The following is a 19522-nucleotide window of genomic DNA, read 5'->3' as shown; positions in this document are numbered from 1 at the left end:
GGGAGTCGCTGGGATTACAGGCTCAAACCACCATGCCAGTGTTGCTCAAGTTCAAGCATTTTACAATGTTTGCCTTGAAGTCTTATCAGATAATCTCAACACCTGTGTCATCTCAGCTTTGGCTTCTTTTGATTGTCTTTTCCCATGCAAGTTGAAATTTTCATGGTTCTTCATATACAGGGAAATTTTGGATTGCATCCTGGATGTTTTGAATACTCTTATAAGACTCTGGATCTTATTTTAATCCTATGAAGAATGTTGATGTTTTTGTTTTAATATTTACTTAGCAAAGTTCTTGAGGCAACAAGAACCTACCTACTTATAGGGACTGTAATTTTAATGTTAGTTCAGTTTTCAAAGTTTCTTCAGATCTGCCCCAAGTGTATGCCATTCAGTGGTCAGTCTGTGACCTGAGTGATTAGCTCAACTTTCAAATTCCTTTGTATATTACTCAGCATTAGATCTATGCATGCATCACTCAGGGATGAGTTCTGGAGTTTATAAACAACTTTATGGGATCACTTTCCTGAGCCGTTCTTGTCTATGATCTCTTGAATATGTTCTAGTTCTCTGAGACTCTCTATTTTGGCCATCCAGCCAGAAATTTTAGGCTCCAGTTATCCTGTCCTGCCACATACTTCCATGTTTAGGCCCAAGTCTGACCTCAGAAGTGAAAAGAGAGTTATTAAGCAAGGGGGATTGCCTCTACCCTCTTGGGATCGTGGCTCAGATGAAGAGAGAAAACAATTTCCTGCCCTCAGAGTTCTAGCTTCTGCAGCCCACCATTTCTAGCTGTAGTCATATCTGTCATGGGATTGCCTGCGACTGTTTACTTTTCAGAGTCCTCAAGTAGCTGTCCATGAATTTTGTTTAGTTTTTATAGTAGTGTTACCCAGAACTGAAGTATTGAATAATGAATGAAATGATCAAATTAAATAACACAACTCAAAAAACAAGAATTAAAAGTCCAGTAATATAAGGGAAAAGATAAGAGATTAGAAGGGTAGATTCAAAAGATCTAGCAGGCAATAATAATTCCAGAGGGAGAACAAAACAAAAATAAACAGTAATTAAGAAAAAGAATTACAGAAAGACCTGGATTCGTAGACAAAAGGGCTCACTGAAGTACAGAGAAGATTGATAAAAAATATATAAAAGTGTGTATACCTAATAAATTTATCTAGCAATGAAGAGGAAATTATTAAAAGCTTCCAATGGTAAAGAATTTACCATTCACAAAGGTAAAACATCTCATCAGTAGTTTTAGACACTGGAAAACACTGGAATGATACCTACTAACAAGAAAGAAGTATTGTAGCCTGCAATCTCAGCATTTTGGGAGGCCAAGGTGGGCAGATCACTTGAGCTCAGGAGTTCGAGACCAGCTTGGGCAACATGGCAAAACCCCATCTCTACTAAAAATATAAAAACTAGCCAGGCATGCTGGTAGGTCCTGTGGCAGGTGCCTGTAATCCTAGCTACTCATGTGGCTGAGGCACGAGGATCACTTGGTGGAGGTTGTAGTGAGCTGAGACTATGCCACTGCACTCCAGCCTGGGTGACAGAGTGAGACTCTGTCTCAAAAAACAACAAAAAATTATCTAAAAATTAAAAAAGAAGTATTGCAACCCAGGAATCCAAACTTAACCAGTCTGTCAGAAAAATATCTTTGCGTTAAGATTCATAGAAATATTTTGCCCCATTTTCCTTCAGGAAAAAAAAAAATAGGAAAACATTAATCGAAAAACAAATATATTTGAATAAAATCCAAAGTTACATAAAAGATGAAGAGGAGGGGAAACCTATGAAACTTGCATTATGAGTATGATTAAATGTAAATATATAATAAACAAGATGGGATTTTCTGGTTTCTCTTCATAATAAATAAATATTTTGCCTTTTACTAAAGATTTCTGTGAAGATGAACAATTATGAGTTATAACTGAATTTTTTGATACCTTGCTTAGGCAGGGCTCATTTAAAAAAAAAAATGAAAAATAAAAAAATAAGCTAGAAATATATAATATGGCTGCTAAATTTTTTAGACACTTAATTGGCAAGAGGGAAATGAATAGCAACTTCATTAGCAAAAATAAAGGTAAAAGAAGAAACTATGACATTAAATAAATAAGGAATAATGCCAAGTATATCAGATGTCATACCAAAAGGTGAACAGGCTGATTTCTTTCATTAAGAAGCATATGTTATCAGATTAGTTTTAAAAGCAAAATAAAGCTAATAGCTGTTTCTCAGAAATACTTTGTTAAAATATTTTAAAATACTTTACAAAATTCTTAAGTCATTAAAAAATTAAAGGATAAGGAGATATCAGACAACTATAAACAAAATGTCGACATCACTACAAATATTAGATAAGTTATAATTTAAGGTTAAAAGCACCAAATATTTAAAGAAGGACATTACATAAAGCTATATACATATGGAGGAAATAAACAACGAACTAGATTTAGTAGACATATGACTTTACAACCCTTAAATGGAGAATGTGCATGCTTTTTATAAAAGTCAGTGATACGGGCCAGGCACGGTTGTTCACGCCTGTAATCCCAGCACTTTGGGAGGCCGAGGCGGGTGGATCACGAGGTCAAGAGATCAAGACCATCCTGGCCAACATGGTGAAACACTGTCTCTACTAAAAAATACAAAAGTTAGCTGGGCCTGGTGACGTGCGCCTGTAGTCCCAGCTACTCGGGAGGCTGAAGCAGGAGAATTGCTTGAATCCAGGAAGTGGAGATTGCAGTGAGCCAAGATTGCGTCACTGCACTCCAGCCTGGTGCCTGGTGACAAAGCAAGACTCTGTCTCAAAAAAAAAAAAATAGATAAAAGTCAGTGATACATTTACCAAAATTATTCTTGGCCACTAAGTAAACTTAAACTTTAGCAAATTCAAAAAGATAGCTATCTAACAGGCCACGTTCTTTGATCATAAGCTATAGAAACAGGAAATAAATCAATTAATGGTAACATTACCACCACCTCTAATGTTTTGGAATTCAGAATTACATTTCAGAAAACTCCAGAATCAAAGATGAAATGAAAATTGAAATTACAAATTGACAATCAAGGAAAAAGAGAATAACCATTTCTACAAATTAGGGAACCCAGAGAAACTTATATTCAATGGAACTTCACAACCTAAAAAAAACAACCAATAATACACACACACACACACACACACACACACACACACACACACACANCACACACACACACACACACACACACACACACACACTAACCCATTGAACAAGAAGAATATGTAGCCATATTCATCTTAAGACACTAAAACAGAAGAGAATGAGAGGAAATAGTGGATAGGAGGTAGGACTAACTTGGCAGCTCCCACTCAGATGGACAGAGCAGTATGTGGAGTTGCACATTGCGAACTTTTGCTACAAGAACTACCACAGAAACATTCCAGGAAAGCTGAGAAGATCCACAGACCCTTTGAAGGAGTTGGATTGCCATTGAAGGCTCTGGGCGACCGCCAAGGAACTGTGAGTCAGCTGGCTTTCTCAGCTGGGAGGCTTGAAGCCTGGGACAAGTTCTCAGCCCTGCTGGAAATAAACTCAGAGCTGTTGTAATGGCACAGTGGGAGTGAGACCAGCCCTTCAGGCTGCAGGTTGCATGGGAGCTGGGTAAGGCCCTTAGCTGCCGACCTTCCCCAACTTCCCTGGTGACCTGTGTGACACAGCAGAGGCAGCCATAATCCCCCTGGGAACATAACTCCATTGGCCTGGGGAGCACACCCCCCTCCTCCACAGCAGCGGCAGCAATCCTCAGACGTGCCTAACCCTGCTCCCACCTGATGGTCTTTCTCTATCTGCCCTGGTAGCTGAAGACCAAAGACATGATCTCCTGGGAGCTCTATAGGCCTCCCCACTGCCTGACCCTAGGGCAAGCTTGTATCCTTTCTATACTACTGCAGCTGATGCCCTCTTGAAAGTGCCACCTCCTAACTGGAGGCCAATCAACACAAAACCAGTGCACTTAACAAAAATACAATCAAGGACCCTCACAGAGTCCACTTCACTCCCCTGCTGCCTCTACAGTTGCAGGTGCTAGTATCCACAGGTGAGAGACCTAAAGACAGATTGCATCATAGGACTCTGCAGAAATTCCCCTCTACCAACCAGAACCTGGTAGCTCTGCTGGTTGGCTGGATCTACAAGAGAAATAACAATCACTGCAGTTTGGCTCTCAGGAAAGCCCCATCCTTAGAGGAAGGAGGAGAGTACCAAATCAAGGGAGCACCTCATGGAACAGAAGAATCTGAAAAGCAGCCCTAGAGTTCCAGATCTTCCCTCTGACATAGTCTACCCAAATGAGAAGTAACCAGAGAAACAGTTCTGGTAATAGGACAAGACAAGGCTCTTTAACATCCCCCAAAAAATTACGTAAGCTGATCAACACTGGATCCAAACCAAGAGGAAATGTGTGAATTGCCAGAAAAAGAATTCAGAAGGTTGATTATTAAGCTAATCAAGAAGACACCAGGGAAGGGTTAAGTCCAACTTAAAGAAATTAAGAAAGAAAAAAGATATGAATGGAGAAATCTTCAGTGAAATACATAGCATAGATAAAACACATTCACAATTTCTGGAAATAAAGGACACACGTAGAGAAATGTAAAATGCCTGGTAAGTCTCAGCAATAGAATCAAACAAGTAGAATAAAGAACTTGGGGCTCAAAGACAAGGCTTTCAAATTATGTAATCTGATAAAGACAAAAAAAAAATTTTAGTGAACAAAGCCTCCTAAAAGTTTGGAAAAGGCTGGGTGCAGTGGCTCATGCCTATAATCCCAGCACTGTGCGGGGGCCGAGGCAGGCTGGATCACCTGAGATCAGGAGTTCAAGACCAGCCTGACCAATTTAATGAAACCCTGTCTCTACTAAAAGAAATACAAAAATTAGCCAAGCATAGTGGTAGGCGCCTATTGTCCCAGCGACTCAAGAGGCTGAGACAGGAGAATTGCTTGAACTTGGGAGGCAGAGGTTGCACTGAGCCGAGATCACACCACTGCACTCCAGCCTGGGTGACAGGGTGAGACTCTGTCTTAAAAAAATAAAAAAAAAGTTTGGAAAACATGTTTGAGAGAATAAACAAGGAAAACATCCCTGGCCTTCCTAGACACTTAGACATCCAAATACAAGAAGCTGAAAGAACACCTCAGAAATTCATCCCCAAAATTTATCACCTAAACATACAGTCTTCAGGTAATTAAAGTTAAGATAAAGGAAAGGATCCTAAGAGCCATGAAGCAAAAGCAGCAGAAAACCTATAAAAGAAAACCTGTAAGATTAACAGCAGATTTCTCAGCAGAAGCCCTACAGACTAGAAAGGATTGTGGTCCTGTCTTTAGCCTCCCTAAACAGAACAATTATTAGGCAAGAACTTTGTATTCAGCAAAACTGAACTTCATGAATGAAGGAAAGATATTGTCTTTTTCAGACAAACAATACTGAATTTGCCACTACCAAGTCAGCACTATAAGAACTGCTAAAAGGACCTCTAAGTCTTGAATCCTTGAAATACACCAAAATAGAATCTCCTTAAAGTATAAATCTCACAGGACCTATAAAACAGTAACAGTTTAAAAAAAGGTATTCAGGCAACAACTAGAATAATGAATAAAAGAGTACCTCATTTCTCAGTACTAACATCGATTGTAAATGGCCTAAATGCTCCACTTAAAAGATACAGAAACCATCATTCTCAGCAAACTAACACAGGAACAGAAAACCAAACACCACATGTTCTCACTCATAAGTGAGAGTTGAACAATGAGAATGCATGCAAACAGGGAGGTGAGCAACACACACTGGGGCCTGTTGGGGGTTGGGGGCCAAGGGGAGAGAGAACATTAGGAGAAATACCTAATGCATGAGGGGCTTAAAACTTAGGTGATGGGTTGATGCATTTAGCAAACCACCATGGCACATGTATACCTATGTAACAAACCTACACATTCTGCACATGTATCGTAGGACTTAAAGTATAATAATAATAAAAAAATTAAAGACAATATATGTCATGTATAGGGAAACATATTAGGAATACAGTAAATGGTAATCATTAGTCTAAGAAAAAAAAAGATACAGAATGGCAGAATGGATAAAAATTCACCAACCCCAAGTATCTGCTGTCTTCAAGAGACTCACCTAACACATAAAGACTCACATAAACTTAAAGTAAAGGGTGGAAAAAGATATTCCATGCAAATGGACACCAAAAATGAGCAGGAGTATCTATTCTTAGACAAAACAGACTTTAAAGTATCAACAGTTAAAAAAGACAAAGAGGGACATTATATAGTGGTAAAAGGACTAGTCCAACAGGAAAATATCACAATAGATATGTAGGCATCTTAACATCGGAACTTTCAAATTTATAAAACAATTACAGTTAGTACTCGACTTAGGACCACGATCGGTTCCGACAGACCGGTCGTAACACGACTTGGTCGTAAGTTGAGTAGGCTATATGTACAGTACTGTGAAATGATGTTATAAAAATCTTTAAGTCCTATTTTATCATAATTTTCTTTCATTATTGTTATATATCATAATTTATTTTATGCCATTTGTGCCATCTCTACACCGTTTTGTTTCTTATTTTTACATTGGTCAGGTTTAAGTAAAACACTGCATTACCAGTAGTAAAGGTTGACCTGAATGCTTATTATGAAAGCATTCTTGTCAAATCTCATTTTTAAAAAGCCACGTTGGCGCAGCCTTGTGTAAAACTGTGGAATATTCACAGATCACTGAACCACGGTGGTCTATGGTTTGAAGTGAAAAACCGCCGCACATGATGAGTTTTGAAAAGCAGAAGAGTATGAACTACGTTAAGTCTTAGGGTTAAAAAGGACTAGTTGCCAGGTATTTATTTATTATCATTGTAAATAGAAAAGTAAATCATCACAATTTTATGTGACTTTCCATGGGATACAAATATGTAGCATTCATCATAAAAGATGTCATCTGGATATCTTGTTAAAATATAATTTAAACTTAGTATGTTCTAATATTGTTAAAGATATAGGAATATAAACCACTCACATTTTAGAAAGAAAGGCAAGAAAATGACTAATAATGATATGATATAGCATATATGTTTATTGTCCCGCACTGTCATAAGCCCAGCTGGGCAATGTTTGCACTGCCAGACGCGGAGCAGTCGTGGCTAGCAATTGTGGTCATAAAGTCGAATGGTCGTAAGTTGCATAGGTCGTAAGTCGATCAATACCTGTACTACTAGACCTAAAAAATGAGACAGATAGCAACACTAATAGTGGGGGACTTTAGCAGTCTGCTGACAGCACTAGACGAGTCATCAAGACTCAGGAAGTCAATAAACAATGGACTTAAACTATACCCTAAAACAAATGGATTTAACAGATATTTACAGAACATTCTACTCAACAACTGCAGAATATAAATTCTATTCATCAGCATCTGGAATATCCTCCAAGATAGACCATATGATAGACCACAAAGCAAGTCTCAAGAAATTTAAGAAAATTGGAATTATAGCATGTACTGTCTCAGACCACAGTGGAATAAAATTGGAAATCAACTCCGAAAGGAACCCTCAAAACCATGCAAATACATGGAAATTAAATAACCTGCTCCTGAATGATCGTTGTGTCAACAATGAATGCAACATGGAAATTTAAAAATTCCTTGAACTGAATGATAATAGTGATAAAACCTATCAAAACCTCTGGGATACAGCAAAAGTGGTGCTAAGATGAAATTTCATACCATTAAATGCATACCTCAAAAAGTGTGAAAGAGCACAAATAGATAATCTAAGGGCTTACCTCAAGGAATTAGAGAAACAGCAAACCAAACCCAAACCCAACAGAAGAAAGAACCAAGATCAAAGCAGAAATAAATGAAATTGAAACAACAACAAAATACAAAAGATAAATGCAACAAAACACTGGTACTTTCAAAAGATAAATAAAATTGACCATTAGCAAGATTAACTAAGAAAAGAAGAGAGAAGATCCAGTAAGATAAGTTAGAAACAACACAGGACGGGTGTGGCGGCTCACGCTTGTAATCCCAGTACTTTGGGAGGCTGAGGCAGGTAGATCACGAGGTCAGAAGTTCCAGACCAGCCTGGCCAAGATGGTGAAACCCCGTCTCTACTAAAAATACAAAAATTAGCTAGGTGCAGTAGCATGTGCCTATAATCCCAGCTACTCAGGAGGCTGAGGCAGGAGAACTGCCTGAACCCTGGAGGCAGAGGTTACAGTGAGCTGAGATCACACCATTGCACTCCAGCCTGAGTGACAGAGTGAGACTCCATCTAAAAAAAAAAAAAAAAAAAAACAGTAGATATTACAGCCATTCAGGGCTACTATCAACAACTTTATATGCATAAACTAGAAAACTTAGAGAAGATGGATAAATTTCTGGAAAAATACAATCCTTCCAGATTAAACCAGGAAAAAATAGAAACCCTGGAAAGACCAATGACAAGCAATAAGATTGAAATGGTAATTTAAAAGTTTCTAAAAAGAAGTTTAGGAACAAGCAGACTCACAGCTGAATTCTATCAGACATTCAAAGAATTGGTACCAATCCTATTGACCTGTTCCAAAAGATAGAGAAAGAGAGAATCCACCCTAAATCATCCCATGAAGCCAATATCATGCTAATAATAAAACCAGGAAAGAGCATAACAAAGAAAACTGCAGACCAACATCCCAGATGAACAGAGATGCAAAAAATCCTCAACAATGCACTTGGTAACCAAATCCAACAGCATATCAAAAATATAATCCACCATAACCAAGTGGGTTTCATACCAGGGATGCAGGTATGTTTTAACATATGCAAGTCAATAAATGTGATACACCACACAAACAGAATTAAAAACAAAAAAATCACATGATTATCTCAATAGATGCAGAAAAAGCATCTCACATAATCCAGCATCCTTTTATGATTAAAACTCAGCAAAATCAGCATACAAATGACATACCTTAAGGTAATAAAAGCCATCTATTGCAAACCCACAGCCGACATTATACTGAACAGGGCAAAGTTGGAAAGCATTCCCCCTGAGAACTGAAACAAGACAAGGATGCCCACTTTTCACCACTTGTATTCAACATAGTCCTGGAAGTCCTAGCCAGAACAATCAAAAAAGAGAAAGAAATCAAGGATATCCCAATCGGTAAAGAGGAAGTCAAACTGTTGCTGTTTGCTATTGACATGAATTGTATATCTAGAAAACCCTAAAGACTCATCCAAAAAATACCTAGAACTGGTAAATGAATTCACTGAAGTTTCTGGATACAAAATTAATGTACACAAGTCAGTAGCTCTGCTATCACCAACAGCAACCAAGCTGAGAATCAAATCCCAAACTCCTTTTACAATAGCTTCAAAAAAAAAAAAAAAAAAAAAAACTTGGGAATATACCTAACCAAGGAGATGAAAGACCTCTACAAGGAAAACTACAAAACACTGCTGAAAGAAATCATGGATGACACAAACAAATGGAAACACAGCTGAACTCTACACTCATGGATGGGTGGAATCAATATTGTGAAAATACCCATACTGCCAAAAGCAATCTACAAATTCAATGCAACTTCCATCAAAATACCACCATCATTCTTCACAAAACTTCTTTATCAGTCTACTCTTTACTCTCTCCTTAGGCATTTTCCCTTCTCTTTTCCCTCTACTTCTATGCCATTGTGTTGGGGGGAGTCCTCAAGACCATCCCAAGGTTTGATGATTCTCTAGAAGGACTCAGAACTCAGCATTTACTCATGACTGATTGAGTACAGTGAAAAGTTACAAGATAAACTCAGGAAAGGGAAAAGATATATGGGCAAAGTGTGGAGGAAACCAGGCACAGGCTTCCAAGAATCCTTTCCTGGTGGAGTCACACAGGACACATTTTATTCCTTTAGCAACAAATTGTGACAACATGTGTGAAATGTCTATCAAGGAAGCTCATTAGAGACTCAATGCTGAAAGTTTTTACTGGGTACTGTTCATAAAGGCACCCTCTATCTAGCTTGTACCCAAATTCCAGACTTCCAAAAGAAAAGCAAGTATTCATCATAAAGGACATTATTTTCTCAAGTAGTTCAGGCACAGTGAACCATTCTTATCCAGTCATGGTGGCCACCCTCCTGAAATCCCAGACTGTCGCCAAGGGATAGTCTTGTAAGCAGAACTTTCTAAGGGTAGCATTCTCAGACCTGCCATCTTAACTTGTTTTTTGTACACCTTGCCTTCTCCTATTCTCCCCACATCTCTTTCCCTTTATAGTATTATTCCCCTTTCCTTCATCTTAACCTCTCCTTCTAGTTTACAAACAATTCAGTGCTAAAGTCATTATGCTGGGGAGAGGTATGCTTCCTCACTTAGTATGGGATTAGGTTCCCTAGAGTGGAATTTCAGAACCTGAGCAGTTGAGAAAGTAGTCTTTGTTTGGGGACTGTACGGATTTTAGAGGAGACAAAAATCAGAGCCCAAGCTGTTAGGAGAAGGGATGGTAATGGAGATGGGAGATTGGTTACATACAGGGGATTGATAAATATATTGACAGTAATGGGAGCCATGTTTCTTACTCTTAAGAAGAGGGAGCTCAAGGAAAAGATGATTACCTTTGTACATGTTTCTTTGATATTGTTTTACTTGTTACAAAGAGTATATATTCTGTTGTAATTTGAAAAATGATCAAGTGGAAAAATATTTTCAGAAAAATAGCAATTTCAGTGGAAAAATGTGAAAAACAAATTTTTTATGAAATATTGAAGTTCAGAAATAACAGAACATGATAGTGGTCTGGGGAAAGAGTGTCAAAGTTCAGAACCAGATGTGGTGGCTACCTGTAATCCCAATACTTTTCAAGGTGAAGGTGAGATGATTGCTTGAGGCCAGGAGTTCGAAACCAGCCTGAGCAACATAGCAAGACTTCATCTCTACAACAAATATCAGAACTTAGCCAGGTGTGGTGACATGCAACTGTAGTCCTAGCTATTTCGGAGGGTGAGGCAAGACGATCCCTTAAGCCCAGGAGTTTGAGACTACAGGGAACTGTGATTTGCCATTGCATTCCAGCCTGGGTGGCAGAAGGAGACACTATCTCTAAAACTAAAATTAAAAAAAAAAAAAATTGTTAAAGTTCAAATGTAGCTCAGCCAAATATTAGCTGTGTGACCTTGGGGAAATTACTCATGTATTCATCTTATAATCAGGAAATGTATTTAATAATCATTACCACCCCTGTATTACCACTTACTACACTTATTTTTATTTTATTTTTTTATTTTTAGTTTTTGACAGAGTCTTGCTTGCTTTTTCACCCAGGTTGGAGTATAGAGTACAGTAGCATGATCTCAGCTCACTGCAACCTCTGTCCTCTGGGTTCAAGCAATTCTCCCACCTCAGCCTCCCAAGTAGCCGGGATTATAGGCATGCACCACCATGCCCAGCTATTTTTTTTTGTATTTTTTAGTAGAGACTTGGCCAGTCTGATCTTGAACCCCTGACCACAAGTGATCCACCTGCCTCAGCCTCCCAAAGTGCTGGGATTACAGGTGTAAGCCACCATGCTGGGCCTGGCTTTTTATATTAGCTGTTATTGTTATTTATCAAAGTCAGATAACTCATAAATGTTAGTCTGGATATTTAAACCTAAGGCTAAATTGCAATGTATATAAATGTATTGCTATAAATATGCTTAGATGTGTGGTAGAAGATTTAGGCATTACTTGTCTTTTTTTTTTTTTTTGAGACAGAGTCTTGCTCTGTCACCCAGGCTGCAGTGCAGTGGTGTGATCTCAGCTAACTGAAACCTCTGCCTGCGGGGTTCAAGCAATTCTCCTGCCTCAGTCCCCCCTAGTAGCTGGGATTACAGGCATGCACCACCAGGCCTGGCTAATTTTTGTATTTTTAGCAGAGACAGGGTTTCGCCATGTTGGCCAGGCTGGTCTCGAACTCCTGACCTCAGGTGATCCACCCACCTGGGCCTCCCAAAGTGCTAGGATTACAGGCATGAGCCACTGTGTCCGGACTACTTGTCATTGTTGTACTATATGTTATACCTAGAAGACAAAGGGCCATGTAGTTTCAAATTATATACTTTATACAGCTAAAATGATTTCCAAAATGCTTATAATTACTTGTTTTGCTACTGTCAATAAATGAAAGTATCAGTTTATGCCTTTCCAGCATTGTGCATTGCCATCTTTTTAAAAAGCTGACAATTTTATAGGCCAAAAATTTATAACTTGATATTTAAACTAGCATTATTTTAATCAATAATGAATTTAGAAATCATTCTAGTTAAATTAATGTAGATGCTAATAACATCCAACAGATTAAGACAGATTCCAATAGTTAATATTCACTAGGTACTTAGAATGTAGTAGGTATTGTAATTAGCACTTTTTATATATAAACTCATTTAATCTTAATAATATGCTCACTAGGATGATGATAGTTTACTTTTATAAAATATCAGAAATGTCATTTGTCTTAGTTTGAGAGAGTACTTGTTAATTATTTGTATTGATATTTAATTGGCTTTATTTAAATACATATAAGTGTTAAGTTGAACATAGCCTCTTCTTTATGACAGCATCTCATTCTGTCTTAAAAGAAGCCTGCACCCAGGCTGGAGCGCAATGAAGTGATCATGGCTCACTGCATCCTCGAGCTACTGGGCTCAAGCAATCCTCTGCCTCAGTCTCCTGTGTAGGAGCCCACCACCATGCAGCTTATTTTTATATAGAGATGGGGTCTCGCTATGATTGCCCAGGATGCTTTCAAACTTCGGGTCTTAGGCAGTCTTCTCACCTCAGCCTCCCAAAGCGCTAGGATTACAGGCAGGCATGAGCCACTGCCAGCTCATACTTATTTTTTATTTCTGTCCATCTTTAGGAAACACTTGAAGGAATTTCTTTTAAATCTGTAATTTGTGCTTTTGTCCATTAGATGTCCTCAGCTACATTTATCAGAATTTAACTTTTTTCATACAAATTTTAGTCTCTAAATACATTTAAAAGTTTGCATGTAATTGTTACCACTGTTGATATTTTAAACATTTATACAAGGTCTCTAAAAATCTGTCAATACATGGGGATGTGTGGTAGAAGATTTAGACATTTCTTGTGACTTTTGTACTATATGTAATCTTGGTTAAAGAAGAAATTTTTAAGTGTTAAATTACTTGTTAATTTTTTTCTTTTTTTCTCCCCTTTTTAATTTAAAGAGTTTTGGGACTGGAGTTAAATAAAGACAGAGATGTCGAAAGAGTCCATGGTGGTGGAATTAACACCCTTGATATTGAACCTGTTGAAGGGAGATAGTAAGTTTATTATACTTATATAATCATTTTTCTTTCTAAGTGAAATGAAGTAAAATCCTGCTTTTTCAGATTAATGATATAGAAGGTTCATTAAAATTAATGAAAATACTAAATTGTAGCATTTTTGAATCTGGCATTATTAATTTCAAATAAATGCAAAACATCAAACCTACAAAATGTTGTCATATAAACATTTCCAAGCTACTTTACTATAAATAAATACTGTTAAATCAACAAACATTGAACTTCTTTTGGATGCAGAGGGCTTTTAAGTGCTAGTGTCTTTAGGTGCTATTTTAAAACATAGTTGCTGCTCTCAAAAAGTCTAATGGGAAAATAATATAAAAAGTGGAGGACTATTTTGAAGAATTAGGTTCGGAACAAATAAGAATTATATTTGAGTTCTTTCTGGCTTTACCACTTAGCAGCTTTGTGACCTTGAGCAATTTACCTAACCTTTCTAACTTTCAGTTGCCTTAGCTATACACTGGGAACAACAATACCTACCTAACAAGTTTGTTTGGAGGATTAATTGAGATAATATGTACAACATGATTAGCATAAAACCTGGCATATCATAAATGGTTGCCACTACTGCTGCCGCTATTAATCAAAAACAGTATTGCATATACTTTTATTCCTTTTAGTCCAGTCTCTACACAGCAGCCAAAGTGCTTTGAAAAATGCAATTCCAAACATATTCTCCTACTTACAGCTCATCATAATAATTACGCTTATAAGACAATACAAAACCTTTCATGTGGCCTATAATTAGGCCACATATAGCATTAACTAAAGGAAACACTTTGTCATGTTATGGTAATGTTTAGTGTTTGACCCAGAATTTTTATTTTATACTGAAATGTTATTATTTACATTAAGTCAGAACAGATTTGATAAACTTCCACTTTTTACTTCCAGCTTCTACTATGGTCTCTCCCAGTAGCGTATAAGAAACATCTTACTTTTAGCATGTGGTTAAATCTAAAAGATGATGAGTAATAATTCTTTCCTTTTTCTCCTGTCCTTTTCCAGGCTCAGTATAACACCTTCTATTCAAGGACAACTGTGGGGCACTCACTTATGAAACATGCAGACATGAGCAGCAAGAGATAGCTGACTTTTGGGTTTGGGTACTGGTCAGGAAAGTATTCAATACTGCTACTCCAGCCAGCCACTTGGGGTAGTAATCAGTTGTGTGGCCTGTGAAGTATCAGAAGCCAGTAGACGACTAGTTGGCAGATTTGGCGAGAAATGCGGGAAGTTATAGATTATATGTGCGTGAAATATATTTGAGAAATACAAGTGGGGCGTCTTTTTGTACAGCACATAGAAAAAAGTCTGAAGACCCTTGCTACAGTGGTTTTCCCCTTTATTGCATGGTAAAAGTCTACAACTATTTATTTCATTGTTTGCTAAGACTTTTATTTTGCATTAACCCCTTTTGATAGCAAAAAGAGATATATAAAGGAAAGTGTACATTCAGTAGAAAACTAAGTTCTAATTTTCTTAAGAAAACTTGATGTATATATAATTTGTTCAAAATGCCTATTAATATTTACCATACACTATGAAAGCTGTAAAGATGTCACTGAAAATCAGAAAGGAAACTAGACAGAATACACAAATCTGATAGAGAAGCATTTATTTTCAAAGTTAGGTGTTATTTTACAAAAACTATCTGAAAATTACAGTTTAACAGATGCAACTGCAGAGGATGCATTGACATATCACTCTGTGATGCTTGAATTTTCTTTTATACCTTTTAAATTCTTCTAAGTTAATTTCATTCATCTTTAATACTGTTTTCTTATTTACATAAAAACGGAAACCATATCTCTTAATACTCTGTCAGCAGAAAAGTATCTCATAATTAAATAATGGCAGTGCCATCAAATACTTCAAATAGAAAGTTAGTGGAATCCAAGAAAAGCTTTTGAAAGCCATTTTAACATAGTTGAAACATCTGACATTACTGTAAATACCATATCAATTAAGATTAAAAGTTAACATAATTTTGTTTTATATTGATTATAAATCAGTATAATATACATGATAATACATGGTAAGAAAAGCATAACTTTTAACATAATTTTGTTTTAAACCGATTATACATCAATATAATATACACGGTAATACATGGTAAGAAAAGCAATGTTTTGTGAAGATGAAGTATGAAGCAGAAGTGTTTTGGGAGTTAGGTGTAGTATACATGTAACTCACAACTGTATCCAAACATTTTATGAATCTAAATAAAAGTTGTAGTTGTTAAAATTTACAAATATTTCTCTATGTATACATTTAGAGTAACTGAACTATAAATTTTTGTAATAAAGCTAATGTGGAATATTTTTTTAAATAACTAAGTAGGCCATTATTAGCAGTCTTTCTTTACTGCTCATCAATTGGATTTGAGCCATCAAATAACTACTTTTAAATTAACCTAATTGTTTTATAAATTGGTATTGAATTTATCTTAAAAACAAGTCTATAAATCACTACTTGCTACTAGTTCATGAACTGTTTGTGACTGCTTCACAAGACAAGAAGCTTGTACTAAAACATAAATCTACTAAATCATTACACACACCATTTAAAGGAGCTAAGATATGTTCGCAGCAAGACTTTCTCAGTGAAGAAAGACGTGTGTTTATTTCTGGCACAAGCTCCTTATCTTGGAGAGTTAAATAGCACTGCTCTACACTTAATTGTATTTTGTTCAAAATCAGGTGAAAATCTTTCAGTCAAAATGTTCTGTGAATGTAGTACCAAAAACTGTAGTTTGCATGCCATTCTTGAAAGATGACAATGTCAATGCAGTTTTTAACATTCCTCTAATTCTCCATTAAAACACATAAAGGGACTAAAAATGGCAAGTAAAAAAATCAGATTAACACTTACAACAAAACTAGGTCATGAAGTATCCCCACAAACCCCAAAGTGGAAACGAACTACTGACAACTATGCTACCAGCATTTATGCCAGAGGAGGCAGTAAAAAGCGCTAAGGCATCTGATATACCTGGATAAGTCCAAAATAACCAATAGGTTGTTGAAAGCTTAGCAAGCAAATTTGACTACAGTAGCTAAAATTGGGAGAGGATGGCATACTCTAATTGTAGGTAAGTTTGAATGGTCCATGGTTAAGAGCAGAAGGAGCTATAGCAGTCTGGGCCCTAATATCTCTCTAAAGAGCTAGCCAGTCAAAGCTCCCCTCCAGTACAGAACTATACACTGAGGAAAAACTGCTGGAAATAGAATCCAAATTAAGCAATTTAGAGACAATAGAAACAAAGGAGAAAGATGTCCCTGATAAAATTGGGGAGGTGAACAGAACCAGGAAATCTCTGAAAGTAAGCTGCCATATTTTGAAATCTTACCCCCGAAAAAAAATTGTTCAGGGAAGAAGAAGATTTTTAATATATAAAATTTAAACATTAGTCTAACTCAAGCCTCCATTCTAAAAGGTTAAGAAAATTAATTTTACATAAAAATAAGCAAAAGAACAAGATTAAGTCAAAGTTCCTACAAAATTATTATAAAAACAAAGAGAATGAGAAGTGGACTAATGCTGTTATGGGGAGTGAAGTCATACTTGAAAGAAGTGTCTATAAAACAGATGAGAACTCTAACCTAATATTTCAAAACTAGGTAAAAGTTGTTTTATAAAGGTATAATAAATGAAAGAATAATGTTAAGTTGGAATTAGAAAACCTCAGAAATGAGATGTTCAAACTCAAAAAATAGAACTAAAAATATTTCAGAAATGAATACTAAAATATAAGGAACACAAATAAATGGAAGAGATAATGCCTTAGAAATAGAAACTAGAAAAGAGGAAATTTTTAAAACCAAAAAGAAATGAAGAGAGAAAAATAATTGAAGAGATGTATATATAGAATATAGGCAAAGAAGATCCAGCATAACATATAATAAGAGAAAAAAAAAGAAAACCAAGGCAAAAGAACAGAATAAATATGAAAACAATAATTCAAGAAAACTTTTCTAGGATAAATAAGATCTGGAACTTTATATAAGGGGGGAAATTACGTTGTTACTAGATTTTGACTTTGGCTTTCTGGCCAAAGAAATGAAGCTTCTTATCCAAGATGCTCAAGGAAATAAAATGTGAGTCAAGGACTTTATATCCAGTCAAACTGATTTCAAGCATGAAAAGGACAGATAAATTCTCAAAAACACAGGAATTCAGAGACAGTTTTTCTCATTAGCCATTCCTTAGGAATCAACCAGAGAATGAAATCTTTCAACCAGAATGACAGGAGAGACAACAACATAAGGATTGATGGTGAGCAATAATATTAGCAGATAGCAACACTTTATATAGATGGATAAATTGATGGATCTAGGTATTGGTTTGTCTGCTAATATCACATCACAAAAAACAGCAATGGCAAATAGAAATCATTTTAAATTATGGCACATGAATGCAGTCACCAAAATCCAGACTGGACATTCTAGGACAAGTGATCTGGTTTCTGCAACAAAGAAATTACAAGAGGGGGAAAAACGCAAGAGGGAGGGAGAAAGAAAGGTAGAGGAGACCTATAGATTAAAATTAAAAGGCATTAAATTTTTTTAAAGCAAAGCTAATATTCATGCATACACTCTAGAGTGATGAGCTATGAACTGTACAGAAAAGAAAGACAGTGATTATGATAAAAATCATGATAATGAGTTACTTTGAGATGGGAAGGAAGGAGTGATGATCTAGAGAGATTGCATTCTTTGGACCTTTGTGAAGAATTTTTCATGGTGCCCCTATTTTTAATGGGGATAAATGTATATTTTGTATAGTAATGGAATAATATTCACAATGTCTAAGATTTTATAATATTTAAATTTGGTGTAACTTCCAAAAGAAACATAAAATAGAGAATTTGTTCAAGGAGGATTTTATCTTATATAAAAAAAAAAGTACTAAAGAAAGGTACTTTGAATGAAGGTCAGAAGAAACAGTGGAAATAATCTGAAATATTTGCACATTTCAAAAATGTCTGCCATTTTGCAGAATTTGCTCTGAACTTAAATGTATCTCATCATCTATTGTTATTTCCTAAATTAAACATATTATGGCTTTTAGGGAAGTCCATTAAAAGTGGCAAGAACCCTAGATTTAAAGATGATTTTAGACAGTTTTATGCAAAAAACAAGTAAGTTCATATTGAAAAATTCCATTAAAAAAATACAAGTAACAGTCTTAGAGACAAATAAGGTTAAGAAACTGATTAAAGTATAGGAAGTCCCAAGAATGATGTTTACAAGTTATTAAATTCAATCAATGTATGTAGCTTTAGTATATATGCTTATTACTTTCCTTTTTAGAAATATTTTTGCAAAGTTTTTGAATAGAATAATTTTTTAGGTTCTACCAATATAATAGACCAGCTCTAGTGTGAGTCAATAATTGTTTCCAAAAAAAGATACTGTTTATTTTTCAGCATCATCTTATACTCTCAAAAGTAAGGCTTCCAGTGATTTGGCCCCTGCCTCTCATCTCTCACCACTCTTTCTCTTCTACCCGGTTCTAGCAACACTACTTTTTTTGGTTGCTTGAATGGGGTTGGAATGTTACTTTTACAGCTTTCTGGCTAACTCTGAATTCTCCTTCACATGCCAGCTTAAATATTACAATCAGGGAAACTGTTCCTGAATTTCCACACTAGAATAAAAATAAGTTATTGTCACAATGACCCCAATCATAACTTATAATTTGTGTGATTATGCATACTACCTGTTTTTGCTGTTGGAATGTAAACTGTGCAAAGACAGAAACCATGCCTGCCTTGTTCACAGTTGTTTTAGCAGAGTGCCTAACGTTGTAGGAACTTAAAGTTGAATGAATTGAGTGAATGCATTCATAAGAGAAGTAAGGAATCTAACATTTATTGATCCCCTATTTTTTGCCAGGTACTATAAAAAGAATTTTGCACTTAAGTTTTATTATCAACATTGTGATTTAGGTAAAAATGTCCCTGTCCTTTACAAATGTTGAAAGCCTTAGATAGGTGATGTAACTTGCCCAGGGTCGAAATTAGGACATTTAAAGTAACTGTAATTAATTTTACTTTCTTAAGAAATCTCTTTCACAATCATGCTGCATTTAGAAATATATATTTAAAAAAAGAAATC

General features: G+C 36.0%; 1 non-coding gene across 1 annotated transcript; it reads left to right on the top strand.

Moving 5' to 3' along the window:
• The first annotated feature begins 1859 nt into the window (after positions 1–1859).
• On the top strand, positions 1860–1975 carry LOC119467046. Its single transcript, XR_005195563.1, has one exon. It is a non-coding gene; the product is annotated as a U5 spliceosomal RNA (small nuclear RNA).
• The last annotated feature ends 17547 nt before the right edge of the window (positions 1976–19522 follow it).

The sequence above is a fragment of the Cebus imitator genome, unplaced genomic scaffold, assembly GCF_001604975.1.
Source record: "Cebus imitator isolate Cc_AM_T3 unplaced genomic scaffold, Cebus_imitator-1.0 Scaffold255, whole genome shotgun sequence".
Classification (NCBI taxonomy): Eukaryota; Metazoa; Chordata; class Mammalia; order Primates; family Cebidae; genus Cebus; species Cebus imitator.
This window is presented reverse-complemented; position numbering and strand designations above follow the sequence as displayed.